Genomic DNA, 23681 nt, shown 5'->3' on the forward strand with positions numbered 1-23681 from the left:
CTGGAATGCCTTGTAAGTGCAGAATGCACTGCAGTTCAAGCAAAGTATGAGGAAAAGAATGCAAACTACCTCATTGACAATTTTTATATTGATTACATGCTGAATTGATAATATTTTAGATATGTTGGATTAAGTAAAATATATTATTAAATTTAATTCCAACTTTTTTTTTTTTTTACTTTTTTAATGTGACTACTAGACATTTTTAAATTACATATATATCTTACATTATATTTCTAGTGAGCAGAACTGCTTTGGGACCTAAGTTAAGGGGAACCGGCCATGGCATACATTTGAGTCAGGCCAGACCCTGTGTATGACTGACACTCGTTTCACATACACTTTCTGAGGGTGTATGTGTTTCGCAGCCAGCTTCGGGTTGTATCCAAACGTGCATTAGTTGACTCTCCCTGTGGGTCCCTTCTCTCTCCTGGGCCCTGAGCACTGGGAGTGCAGGCCTTTGGGGTAAGTGCCAGGGCGGGGCACCAGGGGCCTGGCACGGCCTCCGCCAGGGTCAGCAGAGGACGATCGTGGTAATGACACAAGTGAAGTCCTCACCAGGCCTCCTCAGGTGGAGAACCTGGGAGGCCAACGAGGCCACGGGAGGCCTCAGCCAGCTCAGCTGGGGATGGGACCCAGGGACACTCTGGACTCCGCTCTTGGGGCCCAATCCTTGCCCTCGCCTCCCTGGACCTGCTCCTCTGAGTCTGCCTGCCCTGTTCTGAGATAGAAAAGGTGATGGGCTAGGACAGTGGCCTTGTGAGGGGTTGCCCTCCCTCCCCGCCCTTCCAGTTCATCGGACAAGCAGAGTGTGAGAACGAGACGGGGCCGCAGCCCACTCACCTCCAGAAGATGTCACGTGCCACCCGGACAGACACACACAGGGCGTCAACAGGCCCCCAGGGGAAGACACACCAGCAGAACAACAAACAGTCCGCTGGTTCCCCCACAGTGGCCAGCGCTGTGCTGAGCACAGGGTGGGACTCGGCCTTCTGGAGGCGGGATCCGGCCGAGGAGAACTGAGGCAGAACGTTCCCCCCTACTCAGCATGGAGCTCCAGCCAGGGGGCCCCACACCCTGCACATGCCGTTCATTGCCCGGAACGGCCTCCCCACCTGATAAACCTCCCGCTCTGCCCTCACATCTTGGCTCTGGCTTCTCCTCTGTGACACCACTGCCACCCTCCCACTGGTGGCAAAGGCCCTTCCAATCTCTGTCCCACGGCCCAGCTGGGTGCCAGCTGCCCCACCCCTGTGCTCACCAGGGGAGGATTAGAGACACTGGCCCTGCCTGGCTCAGCCGTGTCATGAACGACACCAAACAAGCACTGCTTTATCTCAACCTTCCCTTTTTTATTCCAAACACGAAATAGAGAAGTTTTATCAAGCACATTTAATCACCGCTCTTCCTCCTCTTCTCTCATTACAAGGAGGGTGACTTAGGCCGTGTCCTTGGCAGGCTGGAACAAATGGGGATAAAAATTCAAGTCACTTCCCAACACATCCCAGAGTTCCTGCACCCTCACATTGGCGCCCTCCATAAACCTTCCCCCAGCCTCTTCTGGGAGAAGGGGGCGGGGCCACACTGCAGAGCCACACTGCGGTCCCCGCCCTGTGGCGGCCCATGGGCTAACACGCGGCAGCCTGCTGTGTCTTGACTTGTCTGCTTCTATAGCCACTTCTATAACAGGAAGGTGAACAGAAGACTGTGGGAAAACAGACGATGGAGGGGCAGATTCCATGTGGGGGTCAGGGAAGACTTCGCAGAGGAAGGGACTTGTAGGGCTGGGTCTAAAAAGTTAAGAAGAAAGGGAGAGATGTTCCAGACAAGGAGCTCTAAAAGAACATGTGTTGATAAGACTGGGGAGAAGAGTTGACCCTGAATTTGAAGGGCCACATGTGTTGTTGCCGGCAGTGGGGAGCTGGTGTCTATTTTGTAGGAAGCTCACAGTGGAAGCCGAACGGAGGCCAGAGCATTCTGGAGTGTGTAGGGCTCTGTGACAGACACAGCATACCGGACTCCTGTATGAGACCATGGACCTCTTAACCATTTATTTTAAAAGTTTTATGGCTATAGACAGGCCATGTAGGGGTGAGGAAATTTAACCCCCAAATAGGGGAGAGAACAGGTGCTACCGTTCCTCTATTCCATGCCCATGGTAGGTATTACTAATCGATCACAGCACTATTTCCTGCTGAGTCTGGTCTCAGCCACAGATTTCTTCCCAAGGCAGAGCTCCGGGTCACCACCCCCCATTTAGCTGAGGTGGCACATGAAAAATCAGGTATATTTGCCATTCTTGTCCCAGGAAAATAAAACCGAACATTGACATTAGGCTAAAGCAAGCAGCACCAGCTAGGAAAGCTTAATGTAAAAGTCCCCAAGAAGTACTCAAAATAAATACAAGGTGTTGGTGGAGAAGAATCAAGTTCACAACCTTGAGAAAGTACTTTTAAAAGAAGTACCTCGGGATTAATTTTCCTACAAAGCGGCAGAATTGCACAGTAATCATCACGCACCTGTCTCTCTCTCTGCCACACACTTGGAAATTAGAAGCAATTTTCAAGTCCTCGCCATCACAGGGCTTGCCTTCCAATTTCCGCTTTTGCCTGCAGAACGAGAAGAGAGTTGCAAAAAGTCTGATGTAAACAAGAAATCATCTAGTTGGGGTTCCCGGAGGGTGCAGGGGGCAGGGTAGCCATCTGCCTTATCTGGCCCAAGAAGGCCACTCTTCCCTTGGCTAGGAAAGAAGTGAGGATCCATCCAAACCCTTCCCCCCTGCCCTTTCCCCCTGGAGAATTCCAGAATGCCAGTAGGACTTAAGTTCTGAGGACGATTTGGGCTTTGTGCCCCAGCTGCCAGTCAGCTTCCCCGTGGCCTTTGGCAAGCAAATGGGACAAGCAAATACCACGTTGGCCTTTTGATCCTCCCTTCTCTGTGCTTGACCCTTGCCCAGGGCCTGCCTTTTCTTCTCCCGCTTCCTCTGCCCCACCCCAAGAAGCAGAAGGAAAGATATGGTCCTGGTGTTTCAGACCCCCATATCCCCAGAAGAGAACAGCCTGCAAGGCGCTGTGTGAAGGGGCCCCGCCCCCTTTCCTTGCTGGGCACTGTGAATAACCAGTATTTGCTTCCCTCTCACTTTGGTGTACAAAACCCCATTGGGTCCCTAACAGGCTGACAACCCCATCGCCTGGCTGGGCTTACTACGCATGCTAGTTCTCTGACCTAAGGAGGGGTGGATTCTGCAAACCCTACTAGGACCCCTCAGGCAGGGCCACTCCATGCGATAGAAGGCTCATCCATCATCACCGATATAGCTGTAGGTCCCCCACGGGAGGCTCTTTCCAGACCAGGGCAGGGTCCCTGGCCAACCTGGGGCTAAGTCCTTAACCTGAACCTCAGTTTCCTCCTCTGGAGAAATGCGGGCTCTAACAACCGACGCTGCAGGCTTGTCCTGAGGATTAAAGATGGTGTGCAGTACAAGCCAATAATAGGGTACCGGGCACACACAGCAGGGGCTTCGCATGTGCTGGCTGTGTTGTCTGGGCCTCGGTTCACTCGCTCTAGGAGTGTCCAGGTAACAGGAGCGCTAGCTGGACGGCCCTCGTAGCCCATGGGGAGGCCCAGACACTTAGAGTCATCACTCGTTCTTAACAGTGGCAGGGAGGTTGCTGTTCCAGCAAGAAGTAAAGTGTGAAGCGTTTGCACGCGGGGGAGCCAGGCCAGGCCACCCCTCCTGCCCACGGTCAGCCCTTGGGCCTGTTAAATTACAAGCAGATCCTGGCAAGAAACTGGCTCAGCCTCTGCCTCGGGGTCAGTGGCCTTCAGGGCACACACTCACTGGCCCACTTCCCTGGGCCACCTGAATTCCTGATGGGGCCTGTTTTCTTCTCACGTGACCAGGTGAGCTCCAGCACTTCCTGCAACATCTGCCTGGCACGGGCTGGGGCTGCACACGCTCGGTGAATGACATCAAAGCAGGAGAATGTGTGCCCGGCACCCCTCTTTCCTCCCCTTTCCCAGTTTTCCTGCTTCTGACCAGGCTCCAGACAGAGACCCCTGCAACCCTGGTGGAAGGAGGTTCCCGCTTCCCATGGAGGGCCCTCCGTCGAGAGCCCACAGCAGTCCCTTGGGCCCTGAGGCCTGTGCTGCCCTGGAAGGTACCAAGCAGAGCTGGCTGCCCCAGGCTGGCAAATATTTAGGTGCCCCTTAAACACTAACTCCTCCGGGGCACCTGGGTGGCTCAGTCGGTTAAGCGACCAACTTTAGCTCAGATCATGACCTCACAGTTCGTGAGTTCAAACCCCGCACTGGGCTCCCTGCTGTCAGTGCAGAGCCCACTTTGGATCCTCTGTCCCCCTCTCTCTGCCCCTTCCCTGTTGTACTCTTTCTAAACTCTCAAAAATAAACATAAAAAAAAAAAAAAGCCTAACTCCTCCATAATGCAGAAGAGATCAGGGAGGACCCAGGTGGTGGTCCTCAGCCTCTCCTCCCCTGCCCTAAACCATTCAGCTCTGGCCCCAAATGTACCCAGGAAATTGAAAGCTCACCAGAGAGTTGTCTCCATCCGGTGTAGGGACCATCTTACATATTCAGTGTGCACCATTGAGAACACTCCCTATCCTAAAGAGCTTATCCAGAAAAATCTTCCAATATTCATAGGACTTTCCCTGAAAGCAACTCTGTTAAATATGCCTCATCATATGACATTTCCAGTGGGGTTTCGGTGTCCCCTCTTACAGATGGGGCTCTGGGCAGCTGCCTGGCTGGCCACGTGTTAATATTGCTAAGGTCCCGAGATAATTCCCTTCTTAGAAACCCAAGTGATTGCACAGAAACCCCAGGTCAGATCCCAGCCCCTTGCAGCTGTGTTTCCTCTTCGTCCTTTACTGCTGAAAGGACAAAGCGGTCTCTTGGTCCACCCAGAATCAAACAGAGACATCAAAGCAGGCATGCATCTATCTGTCTGTACCATGACTATTTAAAGAACTTCCCACCCAGCCTATTTGTTAGCGTGTTGAAAGATAGAGAAGACGGGGCCCCTGCAATGAGGACAGGGCGGAATGTTGGGCAAGATATATAGAAAGACGGTATGTCAGCAGTGAGAAACAATAGTATCATTAATATTACTAATAGCTGCCATTTATTGAGCACGTAATACATGTCTGGCTCTGAACTCACACTTAACATATCCCATTCCAGCCAGCCTATAAAGAGAGTTTATTATCCCCATTTTACAGCTGGGGAGACTGTGGCACAGAGAAGATAAGTGACCATGTAGACACTCAACCAGTAAATGGAAAAACCTGTTTGCACACATAGGTTCGTCTGAACCCAGGGCCTGTCAGTCACTACCCCTCTCTTTGTGGACAGCAGTCCTGGCTCTGTTGTTTCCTATCTGGTGGAGCCCTGGGCCCACCTTTCCACCTCTATCTGTTTCCTCAATTGTGGGATGAGGATGATCCTGTGATTGGTTAGTAGTACCTGCTACGGGCATGGGATGAAGGAGGGGTGGCACCTGTTCTGTCCCCTATTTGGGGATTAAATTAAATTTCCTTACCCCTACCTGCCCACTCTGTAGTCATAAGACCTTTAAAATAACAGGTCAGGGGCACCTGGGTGGCTCAGTCGGTTGAGCGTCCGACTTCGGCTCAGGTCACGATCTGACAGTCCGTGAGTTCGAGCCCCACGTCAGGCTCTGTGCCAACAGCTCAGAGCCTGGAGCCTGTTTCAGATTCTGTGTCTCCCTCTCTCTCTGACCCTCCCCCGTTCATGCTCTGTCTCTCTCTGTCTCAAAAATAAATAAACGTTAAAAAAATTTAAAAAAAAATAAATAAAATAAAATAACAGGTCAATGGTCTTATACAGGAGTCCAATACGCTGTGCCCAGCACAGAGCCCTACACGTTCCAGAATGCTCTGGCCTCTGCTCAGCTTCCACTGTGAACTTCCTACAAAATAGACACCAGCTCCCCACCGCCGGCAACAACACATGTGGCCCTTCAAATTCAGGGTCAACTCTTCTCCCCAGTCTTATCAATACATGTTCTTTTAGAGCTCCTTGCGACTGCCGGTGATGTTCCCTGGAACATCTCTCCCTTTCTTCTTTTTTTTTAGACCCAGCCCTGTATGTCCCTTCCCCTGTGAAGTCTTCCCTGACCCCCACAAGGAATCTGCCCCTCCATCGTCTGTTTTCCCACAGTGTTCTGTTCGTTTCCCTCTCATAGTAATGGACATATAAACAGTGCAAAAAAAGCCTTCATAAACTGCAAAGGACCATGACCGCCCAGCGTCTCCTAGTGTTCTTGTTGAATCAGAGCGAATTCTTCCGAGGGAGAAAGGCACCCCTTTCACTCCTCGCAGCCTGGAAGGCCCCGGTTCCTCCTCTTCTCCTTGGAGACACTTTATGAGATAAACAAGCGCTGTGTCAAGCCCCAGTCATGCCACCTTCAGGCTCCTTGAACCCTAAGTCCTGATGCTCCATCGTTCACGTGTGCCCCCCCCCCACCCCGTGACTCAGTGCAATCACACGGCTACATGCGAAGCCAGGTTGCACAGGGCCCAACATGGGGAGATGGCTGGATTTTTCCCACGTGAACAAGTAACACAAGATATGAAAATAGAAAGGGACAGGAAATTCAACCCGACTGCTGATGGTTTCACTTATAGCTAAAAAGGAGAACGGGGTTTTAAGACCCGGGCAAAATCAACAATGAATTGGCTTGTGGGGAGGAAAAGAGAAGGCATTTTCTTGAGCTACAGGGACTAAAAATAGTGTGAGGTTTTCCAAGAGGCTGTAGTGGCACTTCAGGATGTGGCTATGAAGCATTTATTTCAACAGATATTGGCGCACTCAAAGCCAAAGCCATTCACAGTCTGTCTGCTCACCAGGCCCTGGGAGCAGAGAGTTGGAGCCTATTTCAATCTCAGGCCTCTGCTCCTGGCCAAGCCCCTCCCCAGAACACCGCCATTCCCCCCACATGGAGTCAAGGGGCCCCTGTGCCCTGGGTTCTAGCTACTCCCCTAAGCAGCATTTTCCAAAGTTTTTTGCCAAAGCACCCCCAACAGCAGAGGAGAAATTACAATGAGGTGGGAGGGTCAGATCTGAGACCTGCCTATAGAGGCTACCACAGCACAAAATTTCCTCCAAATCTCAGTCTTATCCCAAAAATTCATGAAAATATCCCCTACAAAAAAAAAAAGCCAACTTTGTGTTAGCATTTAAAAATCAGTTTCCTCCCCAATCTTACTCCAGAAAGGAGGGTCATGTTTATCCTGGGACATCAAGCATCCCCTGGCTCAGCACCGCCAGTGTGTGGTGCCCCACAGTGACAGAACAAAAGCCTTCGCTGAGAACCTCAGCCTCAGAGCTCCTTCAGCCACTGAAGGAAATCATTCATTCATCCATCAACTCATGCATTTATTCATTCAACAGGTATTTACTAGGATCGTTTTTTTTTTAATTTGAGAGTGGGGAAGGGGCAGAGAAAGAGACAGAGAGAGAGAGAGAGAGAGAGAGAGAGAGAGAGAGAATCTTAAGCATGCTCCACACTAAGCACAGTACCCAACATGGAGCTTGATCCCATGACCCTGGGATCATGACCTGAGCTGAAATCAAGAGTTGGACGCTCAACCGACTGAGCCACCCGGGCACCCCTAGGCTCCTTTTAAATGCCTAGACCTTGGGATAAAGCAAGAAGGATTCCAGCCCTTCAGGAACTGTCCCAGGGGGGAAACAGACAAGGACAGGAGGCATTGCATAGCTCCTTGATGAGTGTTCCAACAGGGAATAACCACGGAGGCTCTGGAAGCAGGAAGGCAGGGATCAGGAAAGCGTTCCTTCCATGGAGAGCATCAGCCAGACTGTACTCCAGCCTAACAGTTAAGGTCTGTGTATCCCTGGGCAAGCCAGTTAACCACTCAGTTTCCTCATCTATGAAATGGGTGCAACAGCTTCATACAGTTTTCATGGGGATTATATGAGTTATATAGTACAACATGCTTCAGACTAAGTGTTCAATAAATACTATCTATTAAACTAAGGGCTGAGGAATGGATGGAATTGGGTGTGGGGATGAGGCAGAGATAAAGGAGGAAGGAGGGGAAGAGTGTGTTCCAGACAGACTGAACAACATGTTTAAGAACAGATATTCAATCAATATTTGTTGAACAAATAATCTTTAAGGGAGAGTAATGCAATCTTGGGAAGCCACACCCTTTATCTATTGTTTCCTGGTAGGTGTGCAGAGGTGTCCTCGAGTGGCATGTGGGCCAGGCACCCACGGGCAAGCCCGCTGCACCTTTCCAACCAGAGTGTCAAATTCCTAAGGGCAGAGATTGAGTCCTTCCCCTCTTGGGGTCCTCTAGCCCTGAGCCTTTGACCCCTTCCCTCAGGGTGACCAGTTCTTCTCTGTTCCCTCCTTCTGCTGTTTCACCATCACTTCCATCCTAGGGAAAGGCCTTGGCCAAGATCTTTGGAGAGAGCTCACAAGTGACGTGAGAAAAGCAGGGGGCAGGGGAGGGGGCGGTGCAAAGAGCCCTGAACTTGTAGTCAGGGGCCCTGGATTCAAGTCCTTGCTCTGCCAGCTGGCAGCCCCATGACCTTAGGTGAGTCACATAGGACACCAGTGCCGAGGGTACGCTGGGCTCCTATGATGAGCAGGTTTGGGGAGGGGGAGAGGTGATGCAGTAGGATAACCAACCATCCTGGCTTCCATGGGCCTGAGAGGTTTCCTGAAATTTAGGAAAAATTTCAGCGTCAAAACCAGGAGTCTTGGGCAAACAGGGTGAGTCGGTCACTCAAAGCCTTGCTTCTTCCCTGCCATGTTTTACCCCATTCCCCTTCCCCAGGCCCGAATCACAAGTCAGCGCAGAGCCACACTGAGCCCTCTGGCTTCAAGGCTGAGCGGTGGGACCATGTCAATGCAGAAGGAGGGAGGAAGAGGAAGAACAAGACTTTGGTGTTGCCGCCATGATGTTTCTACACTGGAGGCTAGCTTCGATCCACTGTCCAAGGTGGCCCACTGTCCGAGGGCTGTGCCAGAGTCTCTCAGAGATTTAATGTAGGGCAAAAACCAGGCTAGCTGGGGTGTCTACAGGGCCAGAGAGCAGCGGGGGGCTGGTCTGTGCTGCTCTCTAAAGGGTTGGCGTGATGGAGTTTATAACCTGGTGGCACAGAGCCCATCACTACTCCCCACAAGAGTTAACTGGGCTGATCAACCTGATGCTGACCCACTCGCCAAAAAGTAGGCAAGAGGCTGCAGGCGGGTGCTCTCCACTGAGTCCCAACCCCATTCACACCAGTAAACCCAGCAGAGCCTCCAGGGACCTCTACTCAGACCCCCTTTGTGTGCCCTGCCATCAAGATCACAGCGGGCTCCCTGCCATCCCATTGGAGACATCTTGTGTTTTCAATTTCAAGTCCCCATTTACGTCCTGGTTCGGGCTTGAATGCCAGGCTATATTAGGTCATGCTGAGCCAGGCCTGTCGTGCTTTCTCATTAGCTGCATCACATCGTATTTTTAGGGGCGGCCAAGACTGAGACAATGCCAGAGGGCTGCTTTTCTTCCCGAGTCCCCAAGCACCACCTCCATAAAAATTTCACACTTGAAGGTCCTAGGGCCCCCATGGTTCCTGCTGCAGTTTAGGAAGGACTCAGCTCTGAGAAGAGGAGCAAGTGACTAGATAAATTGGAAGCAACAAGAGACAAGGTCCCTCTGCCTGTTTTTCCATCCACTGCAGCCACCTACACTCACTGCCCCAAAGCCCAGCTGAGCTCCTGATTTCTCATGGCCCACTGCAAAGGGACAAAGATTCAAGACTCCTATGTGGACCAGACTGCCTTCCTCAGAGCAGCCTTCCCTGTCCCCATGTCCTCTGCAGAGCCCCAGCACCGCAGCATGGGGTCCCTGTGGTCTATCACCTGCTTTGTGGCAGGAACATTACGGTTTGCAAAGTGCTGCCCCATTCACCGTCGCATCTGACTTACCTGCAGGGGTGATGGTAGGATACCGAGTTTACAGATGAGGAAGCTGAGACAAAGCAAAGGGAGATGATGTGCCCAAGTCATGGGGATAGTAAGTGGGGGCACCGGGGCCTCTCACAGAGCCTGGGGCTCGGCTCAGAAGCCAAGGCCCGGCTGCCTGTTTAAGGCCACACACTTGGTAAGCAAGGAAAAGCTGTCATTCATGGGCTTCTCTCCCTGAAGCACACTGCTCACTGCTGGAAGGGAGGAGCCCTCCAAGTGCCTGGGCCCTCTGTGCTTCTCTCCTGCTCAGGACATCTTGTGCCAGGAGAGTCACCATCCCCAGGGCTGGGCCTAGGACAGCAGAGACAGAGGAAGTGCTCCCTGTGACTTTCTGCCTGTGACTGGCCCCTATTCCTGTTCAACTTTAAGTCACCCTCTCTTGCTCTGTGTCTCTCACACGACATACACACGTGCACGTAGGCGAGTCTGGGATCCAGCATCTAAGAGAACCCTCCAGGCCATCTCAGATTGGAGGAGGAGGGCAGGGCTATTCCTCTTGTTCTTCCCTGGTCAACAATCGAGCACAGGGCCTAAGGGTGAAGGGTGGCTCCCAGAGGGGGACTATTGGTCACACTGGGGCAGAGGTAGTAGAGGGATGAAGTCCCATTTTAATGCAGCTGCTTTGGAAACAGGGCTGGGATCTACAAGATCTCTGTGCTCATGAGATCTTTATGATAAGGCTGCAGATGATGGAGGGTCAGGGACCAATTCCAGATGCCTTCCACACTCTCTGCCCAAGAAGGGCAAGGGCAAGCCCTTTGTCCACTGCTCTGTGGCCCGTAGCCCTGCCATGTTACTCACACTTCATGGTTTAGGACACAGACCACTAATAGGACTGGCCTAGGGGAAGTGTACCACATCGGCAGGTCAATTCACCTTGTTTACGAGGCTGTGGTCACTTTTGCATCCATGTCCCCAGCTTCACTTCAAGTTACAAGCCCAGGCTCACTTTACTCGGGGCTCAGTGCAGCCAATGGGGCACATTAACACAGACTAGACAATGGCGGAGGAGTTAACTTCCTTCTGTCACTGACCACTTCCCTTCTCTTTCGGCCACCCGACCTACACCTCCCCTCCCACATCTAACTGCTCTCCTCAGGCTCTTTCTTCACACTCATTGACCCTCACCTATCCCCATGGCAGAAAAGATCCTAGGGTCAACAAAGCCATACCAAATACCCTCTTTATGCAGGGCACTGTGATAGATGCCAGGTGGGGGCAGGAGAGGTTGCTTTGTAGAGAAATAAGGCACAGCCTTGACCCACCCAGCCATTTCAGGTTAGTTGGAGAGAAAGGAAAGGCATACATAGACCCCACCACCACCACCACCTCAAATAACATGGCAAGATAAAGATCTAGGATTCATCCCACTAGGTGGTAGAATTAAGCAGTCTGGAAAGATCATAAGTGGGGGGATAGAAACATAGAGGAATGGGTGGAGCTGGTGACACCCCAGCTTGTCTCGGAAAGACAAGATGAATGAACGTGGACTTCAGACTTTTCTCTTTCTGGTATGGCGTCACTTATAAGGAGCACAGAGTACATACTCTTGACCACAACACTCTTTAATTTCTCACTGGACTCACATTACACACAACCGATTTACAGACATAAAAGGACACTTATAAGATTCATGCCCAATCTCCAATGCACAGTTTCGAAGGCTCACATCTACACAAGTGTGTAAAGAGGCAGAACGTAAGTACAGGAAGCTAGAAGCCCAAACCACCCACGCTCTTAGCTCATATGGTTTCATTTTGCCAACCAGATCAAAGAAGAATATCCCCAAAACTCAACAACAACAACAACAAAATGCATCCACATTTCAACAATCTCTAAACCCAGTTCCTGGAAGGTTTAGCCATGAAATAAATCAGAGTGACAACAGCTCCTGTTTGGGGACAGTTGGGATTTGGGCCATGAACTTGATTGCTTTTGGTAATGATGACTGTGTCAGACAATTTGCTCAGGCAGGAAACTGCTGTGAGAACAACTGTTCTGTCCTCATCAGAAACACATGAAGGGTAAACTCGACCCCAGAACTGGAAGTCCAGGTGACCAGGAGTCTTCTGCCTCCTACTCACAGCATAAAAGAATTCCAGGAATCAATGAATGACAGCTCCTCCCAACTCATCTGAGGAGTTGTACCCACTAGCCCTATATACGTGGTCTGTAGGCTCCCATAGCATGTGGGCTATGAATCTCTGAATTTGAAATGATGGCCTCCACACAAGTTCAAAGAACTACGTAAGGCTGTTGAAAACAAAGAGCAGTGTCAACACAGTTGGAACTGCAGAATTGATCAGAACATAAGGACCAAGTGGCACCTACAAAAGAAGTAAAACAAAACAAGTAAACTCACTTCAAAGTCATGCAACCTTTGAGAATATGGATGAGGTGATTTTGACCCAAAGGTCACAGGGCTATATCCATTAGGTTTTTGTTGGTTGCAAGTAACAGAAAAATCTGTCACTTTAAGCCAAATGAAATTTTTTTTTTTTAATCTAGAGGTTAAGTCTTATTTCACACACATCTGAATTAAGGGCTAAATTGGTACCATCAAGGCTCCATCTCTTTCAGAGCTCTTCTAACTACCATGGTCCCTCCCAGGTGACAGATGGACTCAACAGGTCCAGTCAAAAAGTACACCTACCTCTCTCCCAACAATTCCAGCAAACGCCTTCTGGCATCTCACTGGTTCTGACTAATTCAAGGATGGGACCATAACTGCCATCATCTGAATGTTCATGTCCCCCTCAAAATTTGTATGTTGAAATCCTAACCCCCCATTGTGATGGTAGGGGAGGTGGGGCCTTCACAGGAGGTAGGGCCAATGGGAGGTGCTTAGGTCATGAGGGTAGAGCCCTCATGAATGGGATTAGAAAATCCCATTATAAATCAAATTGTAAGAAGACAATCTTCTTATAAAAGAGACCTCGGAGAGTTCCTTGCCCCATCTGCCATACGAGGATAAAACAAAGTCTTCAACATGGAAGACGGTCCTCACTCAACCATGCTGGCACCCTGATCTTGAACTTCCCAGCCCCAAGAACTGTGAGAAATAAATCTCTGTTGTTTATAAGCCACGCTGTGTATAGTATCATAGTCTATGTAGCAGGGGACTGAATGGACTAAGACAATGACCTGGTCACTGCAGTTAGGGTAGGACATACACTGTAGCCTACAGGTCTGGGCTTAGCTCCTATGACTACCTTGGAGCCCCACACCAACCCTGCAGACTAAGAGTGGTAAGAGGGAAGTATCCAAACACAGACTGGGGTGGGGGGAAGCAGAGGAGGAAATGGGGTCTGGGGAGGCAAACCACAAATGTTCACCACAGGATTTATAATAAATAGATCAATTTTCACATGTTGACATCATCATACACATGACCTTGGTGAGCTACAAATAGAAACCATCACCTTCGTTCTCTCTGCTCCAGTGTAGAGAGATTCCTGGGAGTGCGCTGGGAAAGCCGGGGATACGAAGAAGGTCAAACAAAGTGTCCAACCCCATAAAGAACTTGGAGGTGATACCTAGCAAAGATTACCCTGTATCTACTGCCCCCCTCCACTGTTACCATGGTCCTCCCCCATGAGGGCCGTGCAGGCCTCATCTGCAAAGCTGTGATCAGCAGAGTATGAGTCATGCCTGTCACCCTCCTAGGGACCGGGTCAGAGAGGCACGTCCAAGACGTTCTCTTATGCGTTGCTGGGACAGAGAGCAGTCATCACCATTACTGAGCAAGTATCATCATCATCAACATTTTCAAGAACATCCAAGGCTCAGAAGACAACAGCATGTGCCAAATCCAAAACAAAACAAATTTAAAAATGACAAAACGAGTGACCACATTGGTCACCTGGACAATCAAGAGTAAGACGTGACAGTGTTGGGCAGGTGAATTGCAGTGAGTGGTTCAGGACCAATACCGTGAACAGTGAGTTCATCCCAGGGCTGCGTGAAGATCAATGAGAGTGATCAGAAGGCCCAAACCCTGCCAGGTCCAAGCCACGTAATAGTAACCCAGAAGTGGCTACTCACGCATGCACAAAGTGCCCCTGACTTTGAGGCTCTCCCCTCACAGTCTCCACAGGGAGTAGCATGAAGTTGAGTCATCCAGAGAGCAAAATAAAGGCTGGGGTGTGCTCTTGTACACACAGGGGATCGCCATGAATGTGACTGTGAAACACTGAATCACATAAACTGATTACTTCTGACCCCTTTCTTGTCCTTCCCCATTGAATCAGGGCCAGTCTTACTGAGCTGAAACCACCTTTCGTACATGGGCTAACTAACAGCTGGCACAGGAACACCTGCCCCTCCCCCAACTTCACTGTTCTGAGTACAAACGTCTAGATCAGAGTTTTGTTTTAAACCCATTTGTGATGGTTAATTTTATGACGGTCAACTTGGCTATCTGGCTAGCCCCAGATACTTGGTCAAACATTGCTCAAGATGTTTCTGTGAAGGCATTTTTAGATGAGATTAACATTTAGATCAGTAGACTTTGAGTAAAGCAGTTAGCCTGCCATAATGTGGTGGGCCTCATCCAGTCAGTTGAGGGCCTCAACAGAGAAAGACTGACCTCCCCCAAGCAAGAGGGAATTCTGCCAGCAGACTACCTTTGGACTCAAACTACATCTCTTCCTGGGGCTTCCAGCCCGCCAGCCTACCCTGCAAATTTTGGAATTGCCAGCCTCCACAAATGTGTCAGCCAATTCTCTAAAATAAATCCATATGATAAATGATACATACATGCATAAATACATTCATACATACATACATATGGAGAAAGAGAGAGAGATAAAACAGAGAGAGAGAGAAAGAAAAGAGAGAGATGATATAGAGAGAAAAACGTATACATGCACACATCCTGTTGGTTCTGTTTCTCTGGAGAACCCTGACTAAATATATCATCTCTCTGGGTTTAAAAGCTGAAACCCTTTCCACATCCCCAATCACTTATCCCACTGGATACGAGATGTATACATATCATATATACCATATACCATATACCATATATAGTTGTATCTATATAGCATACGCCATATATATACACACACACCTCCATCCCACAAGGCTCTGCACAAAGGTGTTCTCTCTGGAGGTCCCTCCATGACCCTCAGGCCCCAGAGTCTACACCCTTCAGGTCTGTCCACACACCCTGGCGTACCTGCCTTCATTCTCTAGTCATTTCAGGCACCAAGCAGAACTGTAGCTCTTGGGAGGTCAGAAAACCCAAAGATCTCAGTTGATTCAGCCTTAGCCCAGAGAAGGAACCCTTTTACCAGATCCACCTCTGCTTAACGACCTTGAGGAGAGAGAACTTCATCAAGCTGGAGACAGGCTCTTCCCCAAAAGACTGTTGCCCCTGTTCTCCAAGAACATAATCCGCTCCATCCTACCCAGCAGGCATGCCTGTGAGGGAGGGTCACACAGAGGGTGTGCCTATTTCATTCCTGACACTATGTATTCACCTCTGCACCCACGATTCCGTGTGTCAGCATGGTGCCCGATGGTCCCACCTACTGCCTTGACGCACCCCATCACATTAAGTGTCATTCACTCATCCATCTGACAAAGGTCTATTGGACACCAACTATGGGCTGGAAGAGCTTGGGACTCAGCAGGAAACCGAGCCCTTCGCCTGGTGGAACTCACACTCTCAGGGATAAAACATGACAAACATGTGGATACGACATGACAGCCCTGCAGCCATGACACTGTGGAAACAGGTAATGTCTTACCCCTTTTTCAGAAAAGGACACTGAAACCCTGGAAAATGAAACACCCTGTCCAAGGTCACAGAGACAGCCAGGAATGGAGCTACGGTGCTAGCCATGTCCATCTAACACCAACAACCAAGCTCCTCTTTCCCGGCTGCCGGAGACCTTGGGAGACCATGCAGGCAAGGGGGGAGGCAGGTGGGGAGTGCTGGAAGGGGAGATGTCTTCTTTCCAAAAGCAAAATGTCTACGTCTCTCACGTTCCCCTCTTGCTTTACGCCTGAAGCTCTTCTGACCAAGAGTTCCCTACGAAGCGGGCACAGTAGAGTTGTGAAGACACGAACCCTTGGCTCCAAACCCGTTTGAACGAGTAGAAAGGTGAAAAGCTCCTCCCACAGTGCCTGGAGGAGGAGGTAGGAAGCCCCTCTCTGCAGCACACGGAGCCCCTCACCATGCAGCCCCATGTGGGCATCTGCCACCTTCGGGGACAAGGAGGGAAGTTGGCAGGGACTCAGACCCAAGGTATAAGCCCTGGAAAAATTGATGCCAAACCTCAGGCTCTTTCCTCTATTAAAATTAGAAAGTTGTGGCGTAGCTTGGCTTTCAAGTTTGGGTGTGATTTTGCGAGGCAGCCGGGGGGAGAGTGTGCAGACCGTTCTACGTGGAGAATCGCCTGAGGAGTTACGGAGCAGAAACAAGAGTGTTAGAATCAGGAGACAGTAAAATTCACCTGCGGTACAACAAGGGGAGCCGGGAGACCTTGCTTTCGGGGCCGCCTCGCTACAGACCTTTGTGGTCATCCTGGGTCTCGCCTGGTCCTCAGAGTTCATCCGGTCCCACTTTCTCGCTCTATTGAAGGCTGGAAAGAGAGAGTTAAGAGCCTGAGAGGTCAAATCTTTGTCACAAGTCACCCTAAAACACTGGCTCTAAGTGCAGGCTGCTCGCCGAACCCCCCCACCCCCCGCCGCCTCCAAACTGGCCAGCGCTGCGCGGCCCAGCCCAGAGCGGCTTCACGAGCCAAGAACAAGCCTCCAGCTCCCACTGAAGTGGGAAAGGCTGGCACACACGAGCCTCCAGCCTCTGCCAGGCACTGACCTGGGTAACCCACCCAAACACCAGCAACCATGATCTCCAGGTTACAATAAAAAAAAAAGAGGCTCGATCGTCTTTGCAGGGTTCCATTCAAAGCTACGTGATGGAACCAGGATCGGAATCACATCTTTCCAACCCCAGAGTCTTACCTTTAAAATGCCCTTCTCGGGGCACCTGGGTGATTCAGTCGGTTAAGCTTCCAACTCTTGATTTCGGCTTAGGTCATGATCTCGAGGTTTGTGGGATGGAGCCTTGTGTCGATCTGTCCACACAGAGCCTGCTCAGGATGCTCTCTCGTACTCTCTCTGCCCCTCCCCCACTGGTGCACACGCGTGCTCTCTCCCTCTCTCTCAAAATAAATACGTAAACTTAAAAAAAATAAAATAAAATAAAATAAAATAAAATAAAATAAAATAAAAATAAAATGCCCTTCTCAGGGACACCAGCCCATTCCCACCAAGACCTGGCACCCTCTCTGGGAACTCCTGAGAGAGACAGATCCCTCCCAAGCAAGGAAATGTTGAAAGCGTAAGCACTGGGTTTCAAGCAAACAAAGTGGAAGATCTAGGAAAAGACCCCCCCAGGAGCAGTGAGTTTGTAGCTGAGAGTTCTTGGGGCAGGCAGAGCAGACAGGGGGGTCGAATCACAAGTTCCCCAAACTCCTTGCAAACAGAAGGCTTTTCTCCCGGAGACGCCTGCACAAGCCAGGCCCAGCAGCCAGCAGGGCCAGCCCCAGTGTTGGGGCTTTATCTGGACTCCAAGCAGAATCCCTGGGGTGCCGGATGCCTGCCCGGCCCTCATCTGAGCTCACATTACAACCTAGGCTTCAGCAGCTGGGCAGTGCACACGGCCTGCGTGCTTTCCTCCCTGGCCTGTGGTACACACCAGGCAGCCAAGGTTCAGAAACGGGAGGGTGCAGATGAGGCCTCACAGCCAGCCAGCCAGAGACGAGGCCTCTACGCAGCACCGAGGCAACTGAGTTCACCCTCCGAGGGGTGATTTCACGGAACCGTGAGCAGGAAGCTCTGAGCCCAGGAACCACTCTCTAAAGACAGAGAAATCCACGATGGGAGTGGGGGGATCGGAGGTGCACTTCACAAGCAAGGGTCCCTCTGAAATCCCAGTATCTCGGTCTGCACAGAGGCTGGCACTGCCCTTGGGCAACCGTGGGGGAGGCAGGAGCCCTGGCTTCCCGAGTGTCCTGTCAGCACCCTGGTCAGACCACTGTCACTTCTGGGTTACTGCCCGGCTCCCCCCCACTAGCCTCCAGGTGCAGTCAGAATGATCGTTCCAAACAAACAAACAAAAAATCTGGAGGCTCCTGGGTGGCTCAGTCCATTAAGTGTCCAACTTTGGCTCAGGTCATGATCTCACGGTTTGTGAGTTCGAGCCCTGCATCGGGCTCTGTGCTGACAGCTCAGAGTCCACTTTGGATCCTGTCTCCACTCTCTCTCTGCCCCTCCCCCACGCACGCTCTCTCAGAAATAAATCAACATTTTAAAACAAAATCTGATTGTGCTCCTCTTCTCCCTAAAATCCCTCCAGTGGCCCCCCACTGACCTCAGGACAAATCTTTCCAGGTGGCTCTATGAGGGGCCCTGCCCTCTCCCGCTTCTCCACTCGCCTTTCGGCCTCTCACACGCAGTCCCACCGAAGTGGACTTTGTCTGGTAGCTGGAACATACGAGGCTTCCCCTCTCACCCCCACCATCTTTGCCAGACCCATTCTCGCCCATTCCTCCGTTCTCATCCTGCTGTCACCTCTCCAGGGACCCTCCTCTGATGCCTTAGCCCAGGCCAGGCCCCCTGGCAGTGAGGTCCCACCACTCACTGCACCCCCAACCCCATCACCCTCCTTAACCACTCCCGGCTGCCCGCTTAGATCTGTCTCCTCCCTAAAGAAGTCTGGCAGAGCAAAGCCCCTCATCCTGTTCACCACAGCACTGAGCACAAACAGAGCAAGATCAGTGAGACTAGTCTGGGGACAGCTCCCAAACAGAGTTGTTAAATAAATACGTGAATGCATGAAGAAAGGAATCTATCATTCACTAAAACTCCGTGCCTTCTCTGGGGCCTGGGCATAAAAAAGAATCGTTCAGTGAGTATCTTCCAAGAAGGAAGGCTATGGGGTACTCACAGGTGCTGAGTAAGGACCCACACAATCCCGAGTGTACCCCACGGACAGGTGTGACCACCGACCCCTCCTCACCAGGCCCTGCCTCATGGCTCACCACTGCTGGGCAGCTCAGAGTCTGCTTCTTGGCCTCCTATGTGGGGACCAAGTCACAGACATGAGGAGAGCCTAGAGAAATCTGGTCAACAGCCAGCTCCTCGGGTTCCCTAGGGCCGTCTCTCACCTGACTCACCAGCAGGCGGGGAGGATGGGTGCGTGTGTGTGTGTGTGTGTGTCTGTGTGTGCGCGCGCACATACGTCTGGGTGTCTGTATGCATACACACTCTGTCATATTCGTAACAACCCCAACACAGAGTGGACGGAAAGAGGACCTGTGTTATTCTTCTAGAGCCGCCCAGTGACCCAAGCTGCTAGCCCACGGCCACACTGAAGGAACCGAGCAGCTGGCCTCCTTCCAGTCTGTTCCCCGAAGTGGTGGCACTTGGCCGTTCTCAGGTGTCGGGTCCTACACTAGCTATTCCTGATTTTCCCCTCTGGCTACAGCCCCTGCCCTCGTCCACCCTCTTCCAAGCCCTGGAAGGCTGTCCCCAGGAGCCGCTCCCTCACCCTTACTTTCTTCCGTGCTCTCTGTGTTGCGGCTAAGGGCAGCCATTCGGGTGTGGGAGTGAGAGCGGGGAAGGTACTGATTCTCGGGGTTCCCCCACCCCGTCCAGACAAGCTTTGACCGTGGCTGCGGGGGACGGGGGGCCCCAGAACTGCGGTTCTAATGGTTTTGGTAACATCTCCCTCCCCTCACCCCTTTGGGTAGAGGGTGCTAACAGCTCCCACTGTGCACTCCCAAGGTCCTTCAGCACCGCTTGTGGGTTCCCCTTGCCTGCACCTTGTAAATAGACCCCTTTCAATCTCTCTTTACTCACCTTCTCTGTGCGCCATCTTCTTTAGCTCAGATATAGATTCCAAAGAGGCCCCAAGTTCCTGCCTTCGAACAGCTGGAAAGAGCCTTAAAGCCCACTCCAGCTTGGCCTCCCACACCCTCCAGAACTCCCTGTAATGAAATAAATTCCCCCTTCCACGGAGAACAGGAGAGCCCGGCGGCTAAAAAAAAAAAAAAAAAAAAAAAAAAAAAAAAACAGCTGGTAGAGGGGCCCCCGGGTGACTCAGGCAGTTAAGCGTGGGACTTTCGATTTCAGCTCCGGATCGTGATCTCGCGCTTCTTCGGGAGATCAAGCCCCGCCCCCCCGCCACCTGGGGCTGTGCAATGACAGAAAGGAACCTGCTTAGGATTCTCTCTCTCTCTCTCTCTCTCTCTCCCCCCCCCCACTCAGGTGCCTGCGCACATGCGTGCACGCTCTCTCAAATGTAAAAACTTTTAAAAATTAATTTAAAAAATTAAAGAACACCTGCTAGAGAACCAGTGTTGGCCTCTCCCAAATGTCCACAGTCCAGGACATCTGGGTGGCTCAGTCGGTTGAGCGTCCGACTCCAGGTTCGGGTCATGACCTCCCAGTTCCCGAATTCGAGCCCCATATCAGGCTCACTGTTGTCAGGACAAAGCCTGCTTTGGATCCTCTGTCCCCACCCTCCACCCCTCTCTGCCCCTGCCCTACTTGCACACTCACACTCTTTCTCTCTCTCTCAAAAATAAATAAACACTAAAAAAAATTTTTTTTAACGTCCACATTCCATCATCCTGTCCTCCTTCTAGCTCAGCTCCATTACCCTGGTAGGGAATCCACATTCCAGCATGGGGGGGCGGGGGGGGGGGGCGGTGAGGAGGAGGAGGAGACAAACCACAAGTTGGAGAGGGGCTAATTGTTATGAGAATCAATGACACACTACACTCCCCTTTAATTCTCTGTGTGACCTCTTCTTCCACTACATACACATTTGTCCTCAACTCCCCCGATGCTTCCACCCCAGGTCCTGGTGAGCAAAATATCCCTGTGAAAGAGGTTTTTAACCTGTTTGCACACAGAGACACGTGCACACACAAATACATTCATGTACACTCTCGCACATGGACACATAGCCATTCACACTGCATACACACACACACACTACTCACATGGGCACACATACACAGAGGTAGAGGCCACATTTGAGATTCACACCAAACTCTCACTTCCACCCCAAGCCTCAGTGAGACTCACGGCTCTTATAGAGTCCCCAGCGTCCCCAAGGAAAACCTATGGCTTGCTCCCGGCCCCGTGTGCCTCACCTAAAAGCAGGACAGAAAAAGTAAAGCCAGCATTTTCTAGAATCTTAAAAGAGATCAACAGAAAAGCCCAGTGTGATTTCTTAGGCTAACAGTACCCAACAAGTGTTCCAGTGAACATGATTCACCGAGCTGCTCTTTGAAAAATAGAATTCTGCAGTCCAGGGAGTTTGCGAAACACAACCCACCATATGATCTCCTCTCAGAGAATCCCAAGGCTCTGACAGGACCTGAAGAAAAGTTTCCTGCTAAAGGTCATGCAACCCAGTATTTCACTGATAGTTGACAGACAGAAAGATGGACAGAGAGACAGATGGTAAATATGTGAGAGAGGAAGGAAAAAAGAGGGAGAGAGATTGAGATTTTGTAGTTACATAAACTCCATGGAACACACATTTAAGTAACACTGACCTAGACCAACCTTCTTCATTTTATAAATGAAAAAAAAAAAGTGAAGAAACGGGGGCTCAGAAAGGGCTCTGCCCAAGGTCACAGGTCACACCACTAGTAAAAGGCAAAGGTGGCACTAGAACCCAGGCCTCCTAATGCTCAGGTCCAGGTTCCTTCCAACAGACTCTGTTCCATTTTTGTACTTAACTCTAAACCCCAGGATTTCTGGAAATCAAAGAGATCAATGTTATTTTCAAAACAAACCCTGGTGTTTGTGATTGTGCTTGGTGCCTTCACATGGCTTCCCTCCCAGGCACACCCCGTGCTGCGGAAGACTCCCCTTCCTTCATCCCAGACTCCCAGGTCCACTGCGAGGGGCGGCGGGGCCCAGGGCAGAGGCCTGACCGCCACGCCCTATATGGGCTGCTGACTCCGGCAAGGGCAGGGGCCTGGAGACCGGGATCCGGCTACTCTCCTTGAGGTGGGGAGGCAGGCTTCCTGACAGGTATACTCAAATGGGGACAGGAGCTCATGCCCCTCCTCACTCAGCCAAAGTCCTGACACCCTGCCTCCCACATCCTACCCCCTGAGCTCCCAGGCACAGTGTCCTCTCCCTCGCTGCACACACCTGGCACAGATAGATGCCCAATGCCCTTGGTGGGCGCACACATCCACTGCCCCCCGCCACACTGTCACTGCCGAATGGCTACTTGATGCTTCCCGCAGGCACTTCCTGTCTCCCCACACGGCCTTAAGGCTTCTAGAGTGCAGGGAAGACCCTAATTTCCACTGCCTCCCACAGAGACAAGTGCCAGGCTCTGCAGGACCCATGCATGGAAAGAAAGAGAACCGCCTTGCGGTGCCTGGCGTGCTGCTCAGCACACAGCAGGCACAGAGGGGTGTCTGGGGTTTATCAGCAACTCCCTTATCGAACCACGGAAAAGAATTCATGCTGAATATCTGTGATCGGACAGACAGCCGGGAGGATCTGCTGGAGGGACTGTGATGTCACACTGTCGATCAGCTTGTCAGGGTCTCAGGTCCCTGAACAGCACAACGTGGGGGCTGAAGATGCAGGAGGACATTTCTGGCTCTCAAACTCTGATTCGATTATAGACTCACAGAGAGGGAGAGCCCAAGCGCTTCCCATTCTCTCCAGCCCGTTAGTGTAGCAGAAACTGACCATGAACAAAGCCTTGGGGGGAGAAGGCTGTGCTTGTGTCCAGGCTCACACAGGGCACTACCCTTCCCCAACTCAAGGCACCTCACAGGAGTAAATCTGGCAAGACAGACTTCAGACCCAAAAGCCGGTGGGTTTTGATACCTCAACCAAAGTTACATAAAATAGGAGAGGCGGCCACAAAGACAGATTCTCTGGGCCCGGATAGTCAGGATCAGATGCAGACAGAAAGCTGTGGGGTGAGTCATCTCCTGATCTTTCCGCTAAGATCTCTGTGCGGAGCCCTTTCACCTCCTCAGATCCCCTCCCCACCCCAGACCTCTGCAGACTGTTGCTTGAGCCCTCTGCGGTGAGCCATCAGGGATGTCCATCAGGAACTCAAAACCCCAGCACCCAAGCCCTGTTTCCCCTATTTTCCCCAGCCCTATCCATCTTGGAGGCTTCTCCGCCGCTGGAATGAGGATGTGGGGTGACACCAGAGGCCTGCACTGCGTGGCACTATTGCTCACACTTCCCCCTTTACCAGGGAGCAGGGCACCTGGGGGTGAGGGCAGGGCAAACAGCAGAATAGACAGTCAACAGCAGCAGTGTTTATATCTGTCCCTTTGTCTGGGACACACAGCCCAGTTCCTGAGGGCCTGCCAGGGTGGCCTATTGTCTGGCATTGTTTGCCTTTGGGGCGATAGGTGCCCTGGAGTTGGGGGGGGGGCGGTGGTAGGGAAGAGACAGGCTGAGTGCGGGTGGGGAGCAGGATCCAGCTCCAGACCAGGCAGCCAGCCTTGGTGCCAAAGGCCATGGCTTATGAAGCCCCTGGGCAAGGAGCCAAGGGCCTGCCCACTCTTCTCTCTGCAGCTCAGAAGGCCTGGTGATGGCAGGAACTTCCCACCTTTAACAAAGACCCCTCGGAACCACTGTT

The 23681-nt window shown here is 51.4% G+C and overlaps 1 long non-coding RNA gene across 1 annotated transcript; it reads right to left on the reverse strand.

Moving 5' to 3' along the window:
- Nucleotides 1–1353: 1353 nt before the first annotated feature.
- On the reverse strand, nucleotides 1354–20146 carry LOC132684900 (uncharacterized). The gene is made up of 5 exons (XR_009612861.3): nucleotides 19898–20146; nucleotides 16997–17109; nucleotides 16486–16614; nucleotides 2520–2609; nucleotides 1354–1459 (listed from the first exon to the last, which is right to left on the reverse strand). It is a non-coding gene; the product is annotated as an uncharacterized LOC132684900 (long non-coding RNA).
- Nucleotides 20147–23681: the final 3535 nt, after the last annotated feature.

This window comes from Panthera onca, chromosome D2, assembly GCF_046562875.1.
Source record: "Panthera onca isolate mPanOnc1 chromosome D2, mPanOnc1 haplotype 2, whole genome shotgun sequence".
In the NCBI taxonomy this organism is placed as follows: domain Eukaryota; kingdom Metazoa; phylum Chordata; class Mammalia; order Carnivora; family Felidae; genus Panthera; species Panthera onca.